General features: G+C 43.4%; 1 long non-coding RNA gene across 4 annotated transcripts; it reads left to right on the top strand.

The window, feature by feature from the left end:
* The first annotated feature begins 467 nt into the window (after positions 1-467).
* On the top strand, positions 468-13,815 carry LOC123040554 (uncharacterized). 4 transcript variants are annotated; one of them, XR_006418188.1, is made up of 8 exons: positions 471-883; positions 1,370-1,583; positions 1,740-2,254; positions 2,867-3,053; positions 3,194-3,250; positions 3,761-3,976; positions 13,234-13,331; positions 13,422-13,578. It is a non-coding gene; the product is annotated as an uncharacterized lncRNA (long non-coding RNA). The 4 variants fall into 4 exon arrangements; XR_006418189.1 differs by adding an exon at positions 13,114-13,157 and having other exon boundaries at positions 468-883; positions 2,867-3,976; XR_006418190.1 differs by lacking the exon at positions 13,422-13,578 and adding an exon at positions 13,801-13,815 and having other exon boundaries at positions 469-883; positions 2,867-3,976.
* Positions 13,816-14,259: the final 444 nt, after the last annotated feature.

The raw sequence follows: 14,259 nt of genomic DNA, 5'->3' as shown, positions 1-14,259 counted from the left end.
GAATATGATACTGTTGGGACGGATGCTGGATCGACGGTACGGTGATGCGGTGCCGGCGTTTCATGCGAGTTTCATCTCCTGCTAGGGACGCAGGGGTTTGAACTGCTTGTCGGTCTGAAACTGAAGACGCTCATGGACGACGAGGGACGCATACGCACGTCGTAGATTTATTTACTTTTCTCTACCTATAATATTAATTTCTTCACTTTTTTTGTCCAATCAGGGTTTTTTGTCCTTCGTCCGTCTTCACACAACCTTTTTGCGTTGTATACGTACCGTTTTGCCTCAAAACATAAATTGTTTTATCTCTATTCTTAATGAAGCAGTTGGTGAATAGTTCGCCGGTTATTTTTCGCTGGTTTTATTTCGTCCCATCACTTTCGTCGGTTTTTTTTCGTCTCCCCTCCCCCTCCCACACGCGTGCGCACCACACACACACACACATCAAAAAAACCCGCCCCACAGGAAAACGAAGAAAAACCGGATCAACTCCCCTCCTCTCGATCCCCTCCATCTTCGTGACGTACGAAGCCGCACAAGATCGCCCCCGCTGACGACCTCATAGAGAAGACGCCGCGATCTCTTGCGATCTTGCTGCCTCCGGGATCGGCGTCTCTCGCCGCCACCGACCTCCAGGATCGGCGTCTCTCGCTACCGCGGGATCCCGCATCATACCAGAGGAGACACTGTCTACGGAATCCGGGATCAACGCCGCGGACGTAAGGGATCACCGTCGCCGACCTTCCAGACGAGACATCGCCGCCGCCGACCTCCGAGGGGAGACGCCGCCGCCACCTGTCGTAAACCCTAGGACAGGGCGGTTTCAACTTTCAACCCCAGGGCAGGCCGACAACTTGTCGATTTGTTGTTCTTCCCTTATAAGGTACGACATCCCCTTCCTGTGTGCTCATGCAAACATATAGTTCTTGATGTGGTTGATGGAAGTAGTCTAGGATTTGATAATTTCCCCACTCTGTGATTTGGATTGATTTCTTGAATTTAGCCAAACGCCTTTGCTTGTGCCCCAAATTCCCCATCACTCTCTTTGTCACAGCATGGTCTCAACAATGGTGCCTTCACCCTTGCTTGTGCCTCTACCCACGTGGTCATCTTTGAGACGTGGTATTCATTCACATGACAGAGTTCTCTTTGTAAGTGATTAGATGATTTGGAACTCGCTCACTTATACATGTTTGATTGATGAACTTGATATTAGTGACCTTTCATATCTTTATCGTTCTGGAAGTTGCATCCACCCGAACTGGATATGCATACTCTCCATCACCACTGATTCTTGAGGTCGCTCGTGTGGGACTCTTTATCTGCCATTTACTGATTTGAGTATATGTTGCGGGTTGATGTGTTGCAGATCCTTGAGGATAGGTGCGGCAACTAGCGACACATGGTGGAGCTTCTGGCGGCGGCATTACCTGTATCCACCTCTCCCTGGTCGCCTTTAAGAGTGTGTGCGGTCGACCGTTAAGCTTGTCATGACGCCCTTTGAATTTCTGGGCAAGTCGCAGCCTTTTCAGATTCATCAACACAAGTTACATCAGTAGTCAATATGGTTCAGATGCATAATAGTACGTACTTCGTTTCTTTTTGGTTGTGTACATTGCATCTTGTGAGAAAGTGTTCTCTTATTTCCCCTTTTTTTGCTCAATCTGAAAATAACTCATATGCTTTAGTTGAGGAATTTTGAAGATTTCATTATTGCTGATGGATGTGTTCTTTTGCAGTTGCGGGGTGGAAGTTGTCGATGTTGTTCAATTGTATGCTGCCCCTTGAGGGGAAGCCGTGCGTGCGCCCAGTGAGGAGAAGCGGCAAGGGCTCCAGGTGTGAGAGGCTGAAGCTCGGGGACGACGCCATCATGCACAAGAGGGCATACAGGAGGTTGTCCGAATTCATGTTCCTCGTGCTCTGAAGGACCAAAGGGATTTGGGTGGTCAACTCTGAAGCTTGGAATTGTCGTTTCTTTTCTGAAAAATCTGAACTTCTGCATATGTCTCATCCCTGAACTTTGCCGCTTGACTTGATTGTGCCCAGTTAAAATGGATGAGAAGGCCCGTCTAGGTGTGCTCGTGCCACATGTGTAAGATTGTCAGAAATTGATTTTTTTGTGTGTGTGGTCTCTTTACTCCCCCGCCTACCTCAATGGCAGATGTGAAGAACCACCTCAATCAGATGTGCTTTGCCGCGTCATGCTAGAATTATAATTGCCGGCTGCCGTGCAAAACCACCTTTGGCGATCAAGGTAAAGACTGGGGCAGATCCATTGCTTCCTTTTGTATTTATTTCTGTAAATACTTAGTACTGCAATGAATAATACAAAAATGGATCAAAGATACTTTCAGAGTTTTTTTGTGCCTTGGCGAATAACACTACTAAAGACGATCTAGAATTTCTCTTATTTCAGAATTATTTTTGTTCTTGCACATTCTGTTAGAACGAATAGGCCACGGAACTCATATATATTGATATTACTCAGATAACACCTCTTGTACATAAAGCATCTGTACTAGACGCATGTGCTTAGTCTATTTTGGATTTTTTGTTTACCCCAAAATGCAATATAGATCTGCCATTGACAGTTTTTTGGAGCACTGGGTTAGCATTTGCTGTGATGCTAATAGGAAAAGCCTATTTTGTTTCCTCATAAAATGTTGCCTATCAGTTAACTATTCTTTTTAGTTAGCATGCACTGGGCCTGATGATGATGTACACCTTCTTTTTAGTTAGAACTGTGTCTGCTATTTATCTATCTTGCTTAATAAAAATAACTCTGCATGTTTCAGAAACAAGAGGTAATGCTAACATTTAATTCTGTTGTAAACTTGATTCAACCTTGGGGCGTGGACCATGATAGATTGATGACCTGATGTCACATGGCGGCTGGTTAGTCGGCGGCGGCTGGAGCCATCATTGACCACGACCGTGCCAGGAGCACCGGGGAAAAGGCGAGGACATGTTGGTACTGATGGAATAATGTGGATTGGGTCGTCCTCCTCCAGAAACATATTACACAGTATACTTAAGTCGATTGATCCTATTTGGTAAAAATGCCCCTCATTTGCTTGATTAAACTCTACCTTGGTAAAATTAATTGAGTTGGGAACAGTAACATATATACATCTGCTATGTCTGGTATCTATCTGGTTATATTAAACTGACAGTTTATTCTTCTTGCTGGAAGGATATGTCGTGAAAGATGATCCAGATGCTATTAAAGTTGTAACCTTTGACTGTCCATGTGAGTTAATTCTATGAACAATACTACTAATCCTTGACCTATGTCCACTTAATGGTCCTCTCACCTTGAATCATATCAATCTGCTATCAATGCCAAAGACTTAGCTTCGATTGCTCACCACCCGCTTAAATCTATTTTTTGGAACACCTCAATCTTTCTTGAATTTTTTACACACCGAGCAACATCGCAAGTTAATTCAAGGAATTGTTCTTCTAAACATGTATTCTTTCCTGTCCACGAAATGTAATGCTTTGTACGAAACAATCAGCCTTAAAAACAAATTAGTATTGATGTTCTTTTAAATATTTAAGTCGGAAACTTGAAACTTATATGTGTTAAATTGTGTTGAAAAGTAATCCCAAAAATATTGCATTTTTGCTAAGAATTGGTATAAAAAAATTAGAAATACAGAAGTAATATGTATAAGGTAGTACCCTAGAGAGATGTGTATGTTTAATTGTGATATTTTTAGGAGTACCTTTGTGGATCTGATATATCTTTCTTTTGTAGGATATGGTTGCTCTTGCTTCATCTAAATGGTACGTCTGGACTGCCATGAGACCGCGATTGGTGTAGGAAATCTTAAAAGCTATCATATTGGTCACAAGAACTTGCAATACATCAATGCACTATTCTTTTGAATTTTTTAGTGACACCACAACTACCACCTCTTCACTAAATGACAGAGGTTGCTAGCAACTGCACTTGGAAAGATTGAATTTAGAGGTATGTTTTCTGTATCAAGTGCATGTCAAGGGTTGATAAAATACTTAAAAGAATCAATTCGCAACAACATTATTCACTGGAGGTAGCATCACGATGACACATAATTAAGGGCTCATATTAATTGGGAGTGTCTAAAAATTTACCGGCTATTCTGATGTTCCATAAATCGTTAGTTTACTGAAAAAGGAAGGAGCTACCATCGCGCTTTGATTGTGTTCATCCTGGACTAATCATGGTCAATTTGATGAGCTCTCCTTTGCTCTGATGAGTAAGCTCTCGAGCTAATTCTTGTTGGGGAACGTAGCAGAAATTCAAAATTTTCCTACGAGTCACCAAGATCTGTCTATGGAGAAACAAGCAACGAGGGGAAGGAGAGTGCATCTACATACCCTTGTAGATCGCTAAGCGGAAGCGTTCAAGAGAACGGGGTTGAAGGAGTCGTACTCGTCGTGATTCAAATCACCGGAGATCCTAGTGCCGAACGGACGGCACCTCCGCGCTCAACACACGTACAGCCCGGTGACGTCTCTCATGCCTTGATCCAGCAAGGAGAGAGGGAGAGGTTGAGGAAGACTCCGTCCAGCAGCAACACAACGGCGTGGTGGTGGTGGAGGAGCGTGGCAATCCTGCAGGGCTTCGCCAAGCACCGCGGGAGAGGAGAAGGGAGAGAGGTAGGGCTGCGCCAGGGAGAGGTCAAACTCATCTATGTGCAGCTCCAAAACCCTCAAGTATATATAGGGGGAGAGGGAGGGCTGCGCCCCCACCTAGGGTTCCACCCCTAGGGGCGGCGGCCAGCCCAAACCCATCTAGGGTGCGGCCAAGGGGGGGGGGAGAGGGGAAACTTGCCCCCCAAGTTAGGTGGGTGCGCCCCCTCCCCCAAACCCTAGGCGCCTTGGGCCCTTGTTGGGGGGGGGGGCGCACCAGCCCACCTGGGGCTGGTCCCCTCCTACACTTGGCCCATGCAGCCCTCCGGGGATGGTGGCCCCACTTGGTGGACCCCCGGGGCCCTCCCGGTGGTCCCGGTACGTTACCGATAAAACTCGAAACTTTTCCGGTGACCAAAACAGGACTTCCCATATATAAATCTTTACCTCCGGACCATTCCGGAACTCCTCGTGATGTCCGGGATCTCATCCGGGACTCCGATCAACATTTAGTAACCACATACAAACTTCCTTTATAACCCTAGCATCATCGAACCTTAAGTGTGTAGACCCTACGGGTTCAGGAATCATGCAGACATGACCGAGACTTTCTTCGGTCAATAACCAACAACGGGATCTGGATACCCATGTTGGCTCCCACAAGTTCCACGATGATCTCATTGGATGAACCACGATGTCAAGGACTCAATTGATCCTGTATACAATTCCCTTTGTCTAGCGGTATTGTACTTGCCCGAGATTCGATCGTCGGTATGCCGATACCTTGTTCAATCTCGTTACCGGCAAGTCTCTTTACTCGTTCCGTAACACATCATCCCGTGATCAACCCCTTGGTCACATTGTGCACATTATGATGATGTCCTATCGAGTGGCCCCAGAGATACCTCTCTGTCAACCGGAGTGACAAATCCCAGTCTCGATTCGTGCCAACCCAACAGACACTTTCAGAGATATCTGTAGTGCACCTTTATAGCCACCCAGTTATGTTGTGATGTTTGGTACACCCAAAGCATTCCTACGGTATCCGGGAGTTGCACAATCTCATGGTCTAAGAAAAAGATACTTGACATTAGAAAAGCTTTAGCATACGAACTACACGATCTTTGTGCTAGGCTTAGGATTGGGTCTTGTCCATCACATCATTCTCCTAATGATGTGATCCCGTTATCAACGACATCCAATGTTCATGGTCAGGAAACTGTAACCATCTATTGATCAACGAGCTAGTCAACTAGAGGCTTGACATGGTGTTGTCTATATACCCACACATGTATCTGAGTTTCCTATCAATACAATTATAGCATGGGTAATAAACGATTATCATGAACAAGGAAATATAATAATAATAACTAATTTATTATTGCCTCTAGGGCATATTTCAACAGTCTCCCACTTGCACTAGAGTCAATAATCTAGTTCTCATTGCCATGTGATTAACACTGATATGTCACATCGCCATGTGACCAACATCCAAAGAGTTTACTAGTGTCTAAACTAGTTCACATCATCATGTGATTAAGACTCAATGAGTTCTGGGGTTTGATCATGTTTTGCTTGTGAGAGAGGTTTTAGTCAACGGGACTGCAACATTCAGATCCGTGTGTACTTCGCAATTCTCTATGTCATATTGCAAATGCTGCTTCCACGCTCCACTTGGAGCTATTGCAAATGGTTGCTCCACTATACGTATCCGGTTTGCTACTCAGAGTCACTCGGATAGGTGTTAAAGCTTGCATCGATGTAACCCTTTATGCCGAACTCTTTATCACCTCCATAATCGAGAAACATGTCCTTTATTTACTCCAAGGACAATTTTGACCGCTGTCTAATGATCCATTCCTGGATCATTCTTGTACCCCTTGACTGACTCATGGCAAGGCACACTTCCGGCGCGGTACACAGCATAGCATACTATAGAGCCTACGTCTGAAGCATAGGGGACGACCTTCGTCCTTTCTCTCTCTTCTGCCGTGGTCGAGCTTTAACTCTTAACTTCATACCTTACAACCTAGGTAAGAACTCCTTCTTTGACTGATCCATCTTGAATACCTTCAAGATCATGTCAAGGTATGTGCTCATTTGAAAGTATTATTAAGCATTTTGATCTATCTTATAGATCTTGATGCTTATTGTTCAAGTAGCCTACTCCAGGTTTTCCATTGAAAAACACTTTTCAAATAACCTTATATGCTTTCTAGAAATTCTACACCATTTCTGATCAACAATATGTCAACAACATATACTCATCAGAAATTCTATAGCGCTCCCACTCACTTCTTTGGAAATACAATTTTCTCATAAACTTTTGTATAAACCCAAAATCTTTGATCATCTCATCAAAGCATACATTCCAACTCCGAGATGCTTACTCTAGTACTTAGAAGGATTGCCGGAGTTTTGCATATTTGTTAGCGTTCTTCAGGATTGTCAAAAACTTCTGGTTGTATCACATACAACCTTTCCTCAAGAAAACTGTCGAGGAAACAATGTTTTGACATTCTATCTGCAAGATTTCATAAATAATGCAGTAACTGCTAATCCATTTCCAACAAACTCTTAGCATCGCTACGAGTGAGAAAGCCTCACCGTAGTCAACTCCTTGAACTTGTCGGAAAACATCTTAACGACAAGTCGAGCTTTCTTAATGGTGATTCTTACCATCATTGTCTGTCTTCCTTTTAAAATCCATCTGTACCCAACGGCCTTACGACCATCAAGTATTTCTTCCAAAGTCATGGATCCTCTCTCGGATTTTATGGCCTTGAGCCATTTGTCGGAATCCGGGCCCACCATCGCTTCTCCATAGCTCGTAGGTTCATTGTTGTCTAGCAACATGACCTCTAAGACAAGATTGCGTACCACTCTGAAGTAGTACGCATCCTTGTCACCCTACGAGGTACGGTAGTGACTTGATCCGAAACTTCATGATCACTATCATAAGCTTCTACTTCAATTGGTGTAGGCGCCACAGGAACAACTTCCTGTGCCCTGCTACACACTAGTTGAAGTGACGGTTCAATAACCTCATCAAGTCTCCACCATCTTCCCACTCAATTCTTTCGAGAGAAACTTTTCCTCGAGAAAGGACCCGTTTCTAGAAACAATTACTTTTGCTTCCGGATCTGAGATAGGAGGTATACCCAACCATTTTGGGTATCCTATGAAGATGTATTTTATCCGTTTTGGGTTCGAGCTTATCACGATGAAACTTTTTTCACATAAGCGTCACATCCCCAAACTTTTAAGAAACGACAACTTAGGTTTCTCCAAACCATAGTTCAAACAGTGTCGTCTCAACAGAATTACGTGGTGCCCTATTAAAGTGAGTGCGGTTGTCTCTAATGCCTAACCCATGAACGATAATGGTAATTCGATAAGAGACATCATGGTACACACCATATCTAATAGGGTGCAACTATGATGTTCGGACACACCATCACACTATGGTGTTCCAGGCGGTATTAATTGTGAAATAATTTCCACAATGTCTTAATTGTGTGCCAAAGCTCGTAACTCAGATACTCATCTCTATGATCATATCATAGACATTTTATCCTCTTGTCATAATGATCTTCAACTTCACTCTGAAATTACTTGAACCATTCAATAATTCAGACTTGTGTTTCATCAAGTAAATATACTCAGTATCTACTTAAATCATCCGTGAAGTAAGAACATAACGATATTCACTGCATGCCTCAGCACTCATTGGACTGCACACATCAAAATTTGTTACTTCCAACAAGTTGCTATCTTGTTCCATTTTACTGAAAACGAGGCTTTTCAGTCATCTTGCCCATGTGGTATGATTTGCATTTCTCGAGCGATTCAAAATCAAGTGAGTCCAAACGATCCATCTGCATGGAGTTTCTTCATGCGTATACACCAATAGACATGGCTCGCATGTCTCAAACTTTTCAAAAATGAGTGAGGTCAAAGATCCATCAACATGGAGCTTCTTCATGCGTTTTATACCAATATGACTTACATGGCAGTGCCACAAGTAAGTGGTACTATCATTACTATCTTATATCTTTTGGCATGAAAATATGTATCACTACGATCGAGATTCAATGAACCATTCTTTTAGGTGCAAGACCATTGAAGGTATTATTCAAATAAATAGAGTAACCATTATTCTCCTTACATGAATAACCGTATTGCGATAGACATAATCCAATCATGTCTATGCTCAACGCAAACACCAAATAACAATTATTTAGGTTTAACACCAATCTCGATGGTAGACGGAGCAGGCGATGCTTGATCACATCAAACTTGGAAACACTTCCAACACACATCGTCATCTCACCTTTAGCTAGTCTCCATTTTATTCCGTAGCTCTTTCATTTCGAGTTACTAACATTTAGCAACCGAACCGGCATGTAATACCCTGGTGCTACTAGTAGTACTAGTAAAGTACACATTAACATAATGTATATCCAATATACTTCTATCGACCTCGCCAGCCTTCTCATCTACCAAGTATCTAGGGTAATTCTGCTCCAGTGGCTGTTCCCCTTATTACAGAAGCACTTAGTCTCGAGTTTGGGTTCAACCTTGGGTTTCTTCACTGGAGCAGCAACTGATTTTCCGTTTCATGAAGTGCCCCTTCTTGCCCTTGCCCTTCTTGAAACTAGTGGTTTCACTAACCGTCAACAATTGATCCTCCTTCTTGATTTCTACTTTCGCGGTGTCAAACATCGTGAATATCTCAAGGATCATCATATCTATCCCTGATTTGTTATAGTTCATCACGAAGCTCTAGCAGCTTGGTGGCAATGACTTTGGAGAAACATCACTATCTCATCTGGAAGATCAACTCCCACTCGATTCAAGTGATTGTTGCACTCAGACAATCTGAGCACAAGCTCAACGATTGAGCTTTTCTCCCTTAGTTTGCAGGCTAAGAAAATCGTCAGAGGTCTTATACCTCTTGACGTGGGCATGAGCCTGAAATCCCAATTTCAGCCCTCGAAACATCTCATATGTTCCGCGATGTTTCGAAAACGTCTTTGGTGCCTCAACTCTAAACCGTTTAACTGAACTATCACGTAGTTATCAAAACGTGTATGTCCGATGTTCGCAACATGCACAGACGATGTTTGGGGTTCTGCACACTGAGCGGTGCATTAAGGACATAAGCTTTCTACTGATCGCATAATCGCTACTATCAACTTTCAACTATATTTTCTATAGGAATATATCTAAACAGTAGAACTAAAGCGCGAGCTTACGACATAATTTGCAAAGAGCTTTTGACTACGTTCAGGATAATTAAGTTCATCTAATGAACTCCCACTCAGATAGACATCCCTCTAGTCATCTAAGTGATTACATGATCCGAGTCAACTAGGCCATGTCCGATCATCACGTGAGACGGACTAGTCATCATCGGTGAACATCTTTATGTTGATCATATCCACCATACGACTCATGCTCGACCTTTCGGTCTCTTGTGTTCCGAGGCCATGTCTGTACATGCTAGGCTCGTCAAGTTAACCTAAGTGTTTCGCGTGTGTAAATCTGGCTTACACCCGTTGTATGTGAACGTAAGAATCTATCACACCCTATCATCACGTGGTGCTTCAAAACGACGAACTTTCGCAATGGTGCACAGTTAGGGGAAACACTTTCTTGAAATTTTAATGAGGGATCATCTTATTTACTACCGTCGTTCTAAGCAAATAAGATGCATAAACATGATAAACATCACATGCAATCAAATAGTGACATGATATGGCCAATATCATTTTGCTCCTTTTGATCTCCATCTTCGGGGCTCCATGATCATCATCGTCACCGGCATGACACGATGATCTCCATCATCGTGTCTTCATGAAGTTGTCTTGCCAACTTATTACTTCTACTACTATGGCCACCGTTTAGCAATAAAGTAAAGTAATTACATGACATTTGTTCAATGACACGCAGGTCATACAATAAATTAAGACAACTCCTATGGCTCCTGCCGGTTGTCATACTCATCGACATGCAAGTCGTGATTCCTATTACAAGAACATGATCAATCTCATACATCACATATCATTCATCACATTCTTCTTGGTCATATCACATCACATAGCATACCCTGCAAAAACAAGTTAGACATCCTCTAATTGTTGTTTGCATGTTTTACGTGGCTGCTATGGGTTTCTAGCAAGAACGTTTCTTACCTACGCAAAACCACAACGTGATATGCCAATTGCTATTTACCCTTCATAAGGACCCTTTTCATTGAATCCGTTCCAACTAAAGTGGGAGAGACTGGCACCCGCTAGCCACCTTATGCACCAAGTGCATGTCAGTTGGTGGAACCTGTCTCACGTAAGAGTATGTGTAAGGTCGGTCCGGGCCGCTTCATCCCACAATACCATCGAAACAAGATTGGACTAGTAACGGTAAGCATATTGAACAAAATCAACGCCCACAACTACTTTGTGTTCTACTCATGCAAAGAATCTACGCAATAGACCTAGCTCATGATGCCACTGTTGGGGAACGTAGCAGAAATTCAAAATTTTCCTACGAGTCACCAAGATCTGTCTATGGAGAAACAAGCAACGAGGGGAAGGAGAGTGCATCTACATACCCTTGTAGATTGCTAAGAGGAAGCGTTCAAGAGAACGGGGTTGAAGGAGTCGTACTCGTTGTGATTCAAATCACTAGAGATCCTAGTGCCAAACGGACGGCACCTCCGCGTTCAACACACGTACAGCCCGGTGACGTCTCCCATGCCTTGATCCAGCAAGGAGCGAGGGAGAGGTTGAGGAAGACTCCGTCCAGCAGCAGCACAACGGCGTGGTGGTGGTGGAGGAGCGTGGCAATCCTGCAGGGCTTCGCCAAGCACCGCGGGAGAGGAGAAGGGAGAGAGGTAGGGCTGCGCCAGGGAGAGGTCAAACTCATCTATGTGCAGCTCCAAAACCCTCAAGTATATATAGGGGGAGAGGGAGGGCTGCGCCCCCACCTAGGGTTCCACCCCTAGGGGCGGCGGCCAGCCCAAACCCATCTAGGGTGCGGCCAAGGGGGGGAAAGGGGAAACTTGCCCCCCAAGTTAGGTGGGTGCGCCCCCTCCCCCAAACCCTAGGCGCCTTGGGCCCTTGTGGGGGGGGAGGGGCGCACCAGCCCACCTGGGGCTGGTCCCCTCCCACACTTGGCCCATGCAGCCCTCCGGGGATGGTGGCCCCACTTGGTGGACCCCCGGGACCCTCCCGGTGGTCCCGGTATGTTACCGATAAAACCTGAAACTTTTCCGGTGACCAAAACAGGACTTCCCATATATAAATCTTTACCTCCGAACCATTCCGGAACTCCTCGTGACATCCGAGATCTCATCCGGGACTCCGATCAAGATTCGTTAACCACATACAAACTTCCTTTATAACCCTAGCGTCATCGAACCTTAAGTGTGTAGACCCTACGGGTTCGGGAATCATGCAGACATGACCGAGACGTTCTCCGGTCAATAACCAACAGCGGGATATGGATACCCATGTTGGCTGCCACATGTTCCACGATGATCTCATCGGATGAACCACGATGTCAAGGACTCAATTGATCCCGTATACAATTCCCTTTGTCTAGCGGTATTGTACTTGCCCGAGATTCGATCGTCGGTATGCCGATACCTTGTTCAATCTCGTTACCGGCAAGTCTCTTTACTCGTTCCGTAACACATCATCCCATGATCAACCCCTTGGTCGTGCACATTATGATGATGTCCTATCGAGTGGGCCCAGAGATACCTCTCTGTCAACCGGAGTGACAAATCCCAGTCTCGATTCGTGCCAACCCAACAGACACTTTCGGAGATACCTGTAGTGCACCTTTATAGCCACCCAGTTACGTTGTGACGTTTGGTACACCCAAAGCATTCCGACGGTATCCGGGAGTTGCACAATCTCATGGTCTAAGAAAAAGATACTTGACATTAGAAAAGCTTTAGCATACGAACTACACGATCTTTGTGCTAGGCTTAGGATTGGGTCTTGTCCATCACATCATTCTCCTAATGATGTGATCCCGTTATCAACGACATCCAATGTCCATTGTCAGGAAACCGTAACCATCTATTGATCAACGAGCTAGTCAACTAGAGGCTTACTAGGGACATGGTGTTGTCTATGTACCCACACATGTATCTGAGTTTCCTATCAATAAAATTATAGCATGGGTAATAAACGATTATCATGAACAAGGAAATATAATAACAATAACTAATTTATTATTGCCTCTAGGGCATATTTCCAACAATTCTTTCTTCTGAATATATTTGTTACTCCCTCCGTCCGGAAAAACTTGTCACAAGCTTGTCCCTCAAATGGATGTATCTAGCACTAACTTGGTGCTAGATACATCCATTTAAGGGATAAGCTTTTCCGAATGGAGGGAGTAAATGTCAAGTTTAAGCTATACAATAGTTTCATGCCTTTATTTCTCCACAACATTATGAATTATTATTTTCACCTGTAGACTGTACCCCAAATTCTTCCATACTCTAATGATCTTGTGTTCAAGTAAGTAATATCTATCATTGTATAAAATCTTCTGAATTTAACTGTATCTAAAAGAAGATGTTTTTTGGTTTTGTAGGGAGCATCAACTACATGTTATGTCAGGCTTGACCATATCAGGTGAAGGGAGTGACAAGCAAGTACTTTGTTGACAATGAGGAGAAGACAAGCAATATGGTAAAGAGCGACTCATTGGCGAAGCAACTTTATGAATTGATTGAAGTGGTTGATGTCGTAATTTTCACATCCTATTTTTCTTGGTTGTAGAAAAGATAACCATGTACACAACAGAGAGAAAATGTTGACTATTCTTCGCATCCTACCTATTGGTAATGAGAGAATATAGCACTGTTTATTTGAGTGATGTGACCTATCAACTTCCCTTTAGTTTGCATTTCAGTATTCTGGTTTTGATGCCCTGGGGGTACACATTGATTTCCATTTAGTTGTGTTCAACACTGAAAAATGATATATCATTTTGTCCTTCATATACTAAATCATCAGAGTGTGCACGTCTATTTGAGCTCTGCTTTTTTATTAAACTATAAGGCCACCATAGAGACCCTGAATTTTATTTTCTTTATGCAAAAAAATATACTAGAGTTTTCTGAATTTTGTATTCAGAGAGAGAGAGAGAGAGAGAGAGAGAGAGAGAGAGGGAGGGAGGGAGGGAGGGAGATGCAATTTCCTGGATATTTATGACTCTATTCAGGTATGACTCTATTGTCGTCCTTCTCTTGTTCACCCGGAAGTTTATTGACAGGAAGGAAGCCACTTCTGCTTTGATGATTTCTTGGAAGTTCAGGTTAAAACACTTTTGCTCTTGAAGTCCTGATTCTGATTTATCAATTCTTTGCATAACCTCTGTAATGATTGGTTGGGATTTTTGTATAGTCAAGAGAATGCACAATCAATATATACAAGCTAGGTTGTTTGTGAGAGAATTTGATTCATTGCAGTTGCCTACAAGGTACTTGAACAAAATGCTTGAGAAATATTTTAAGGAGTATAATTTAGATCTGAGGCTATTATTACAAAAATCCATGGAATCCTTGGTTGTGATAGTTATGTCTCGAAATGCGTCGATCCCTACGCATACTCTCCA

The sequence above is a fragment of the Triticum aestivum genome, chromosome 2B (genome assembly GCF_018294505.1).
Source record: "Triticum aestivum cultivar Chinese Spring chromosome 2B, IWGSC CS RefSeq v2.1, whole genome shotgun sequence".
In the NCBI taxonomy this organism is placed as follows: Eukaryota; Viridiplantae; Streptophyta; class Magnoliopsida; order Poales; family Poaceae; genus Triticum; species Triticum aestivum.
This window is presented reverse-complemented; position numbering and strand designations above follow the sequence as displayed.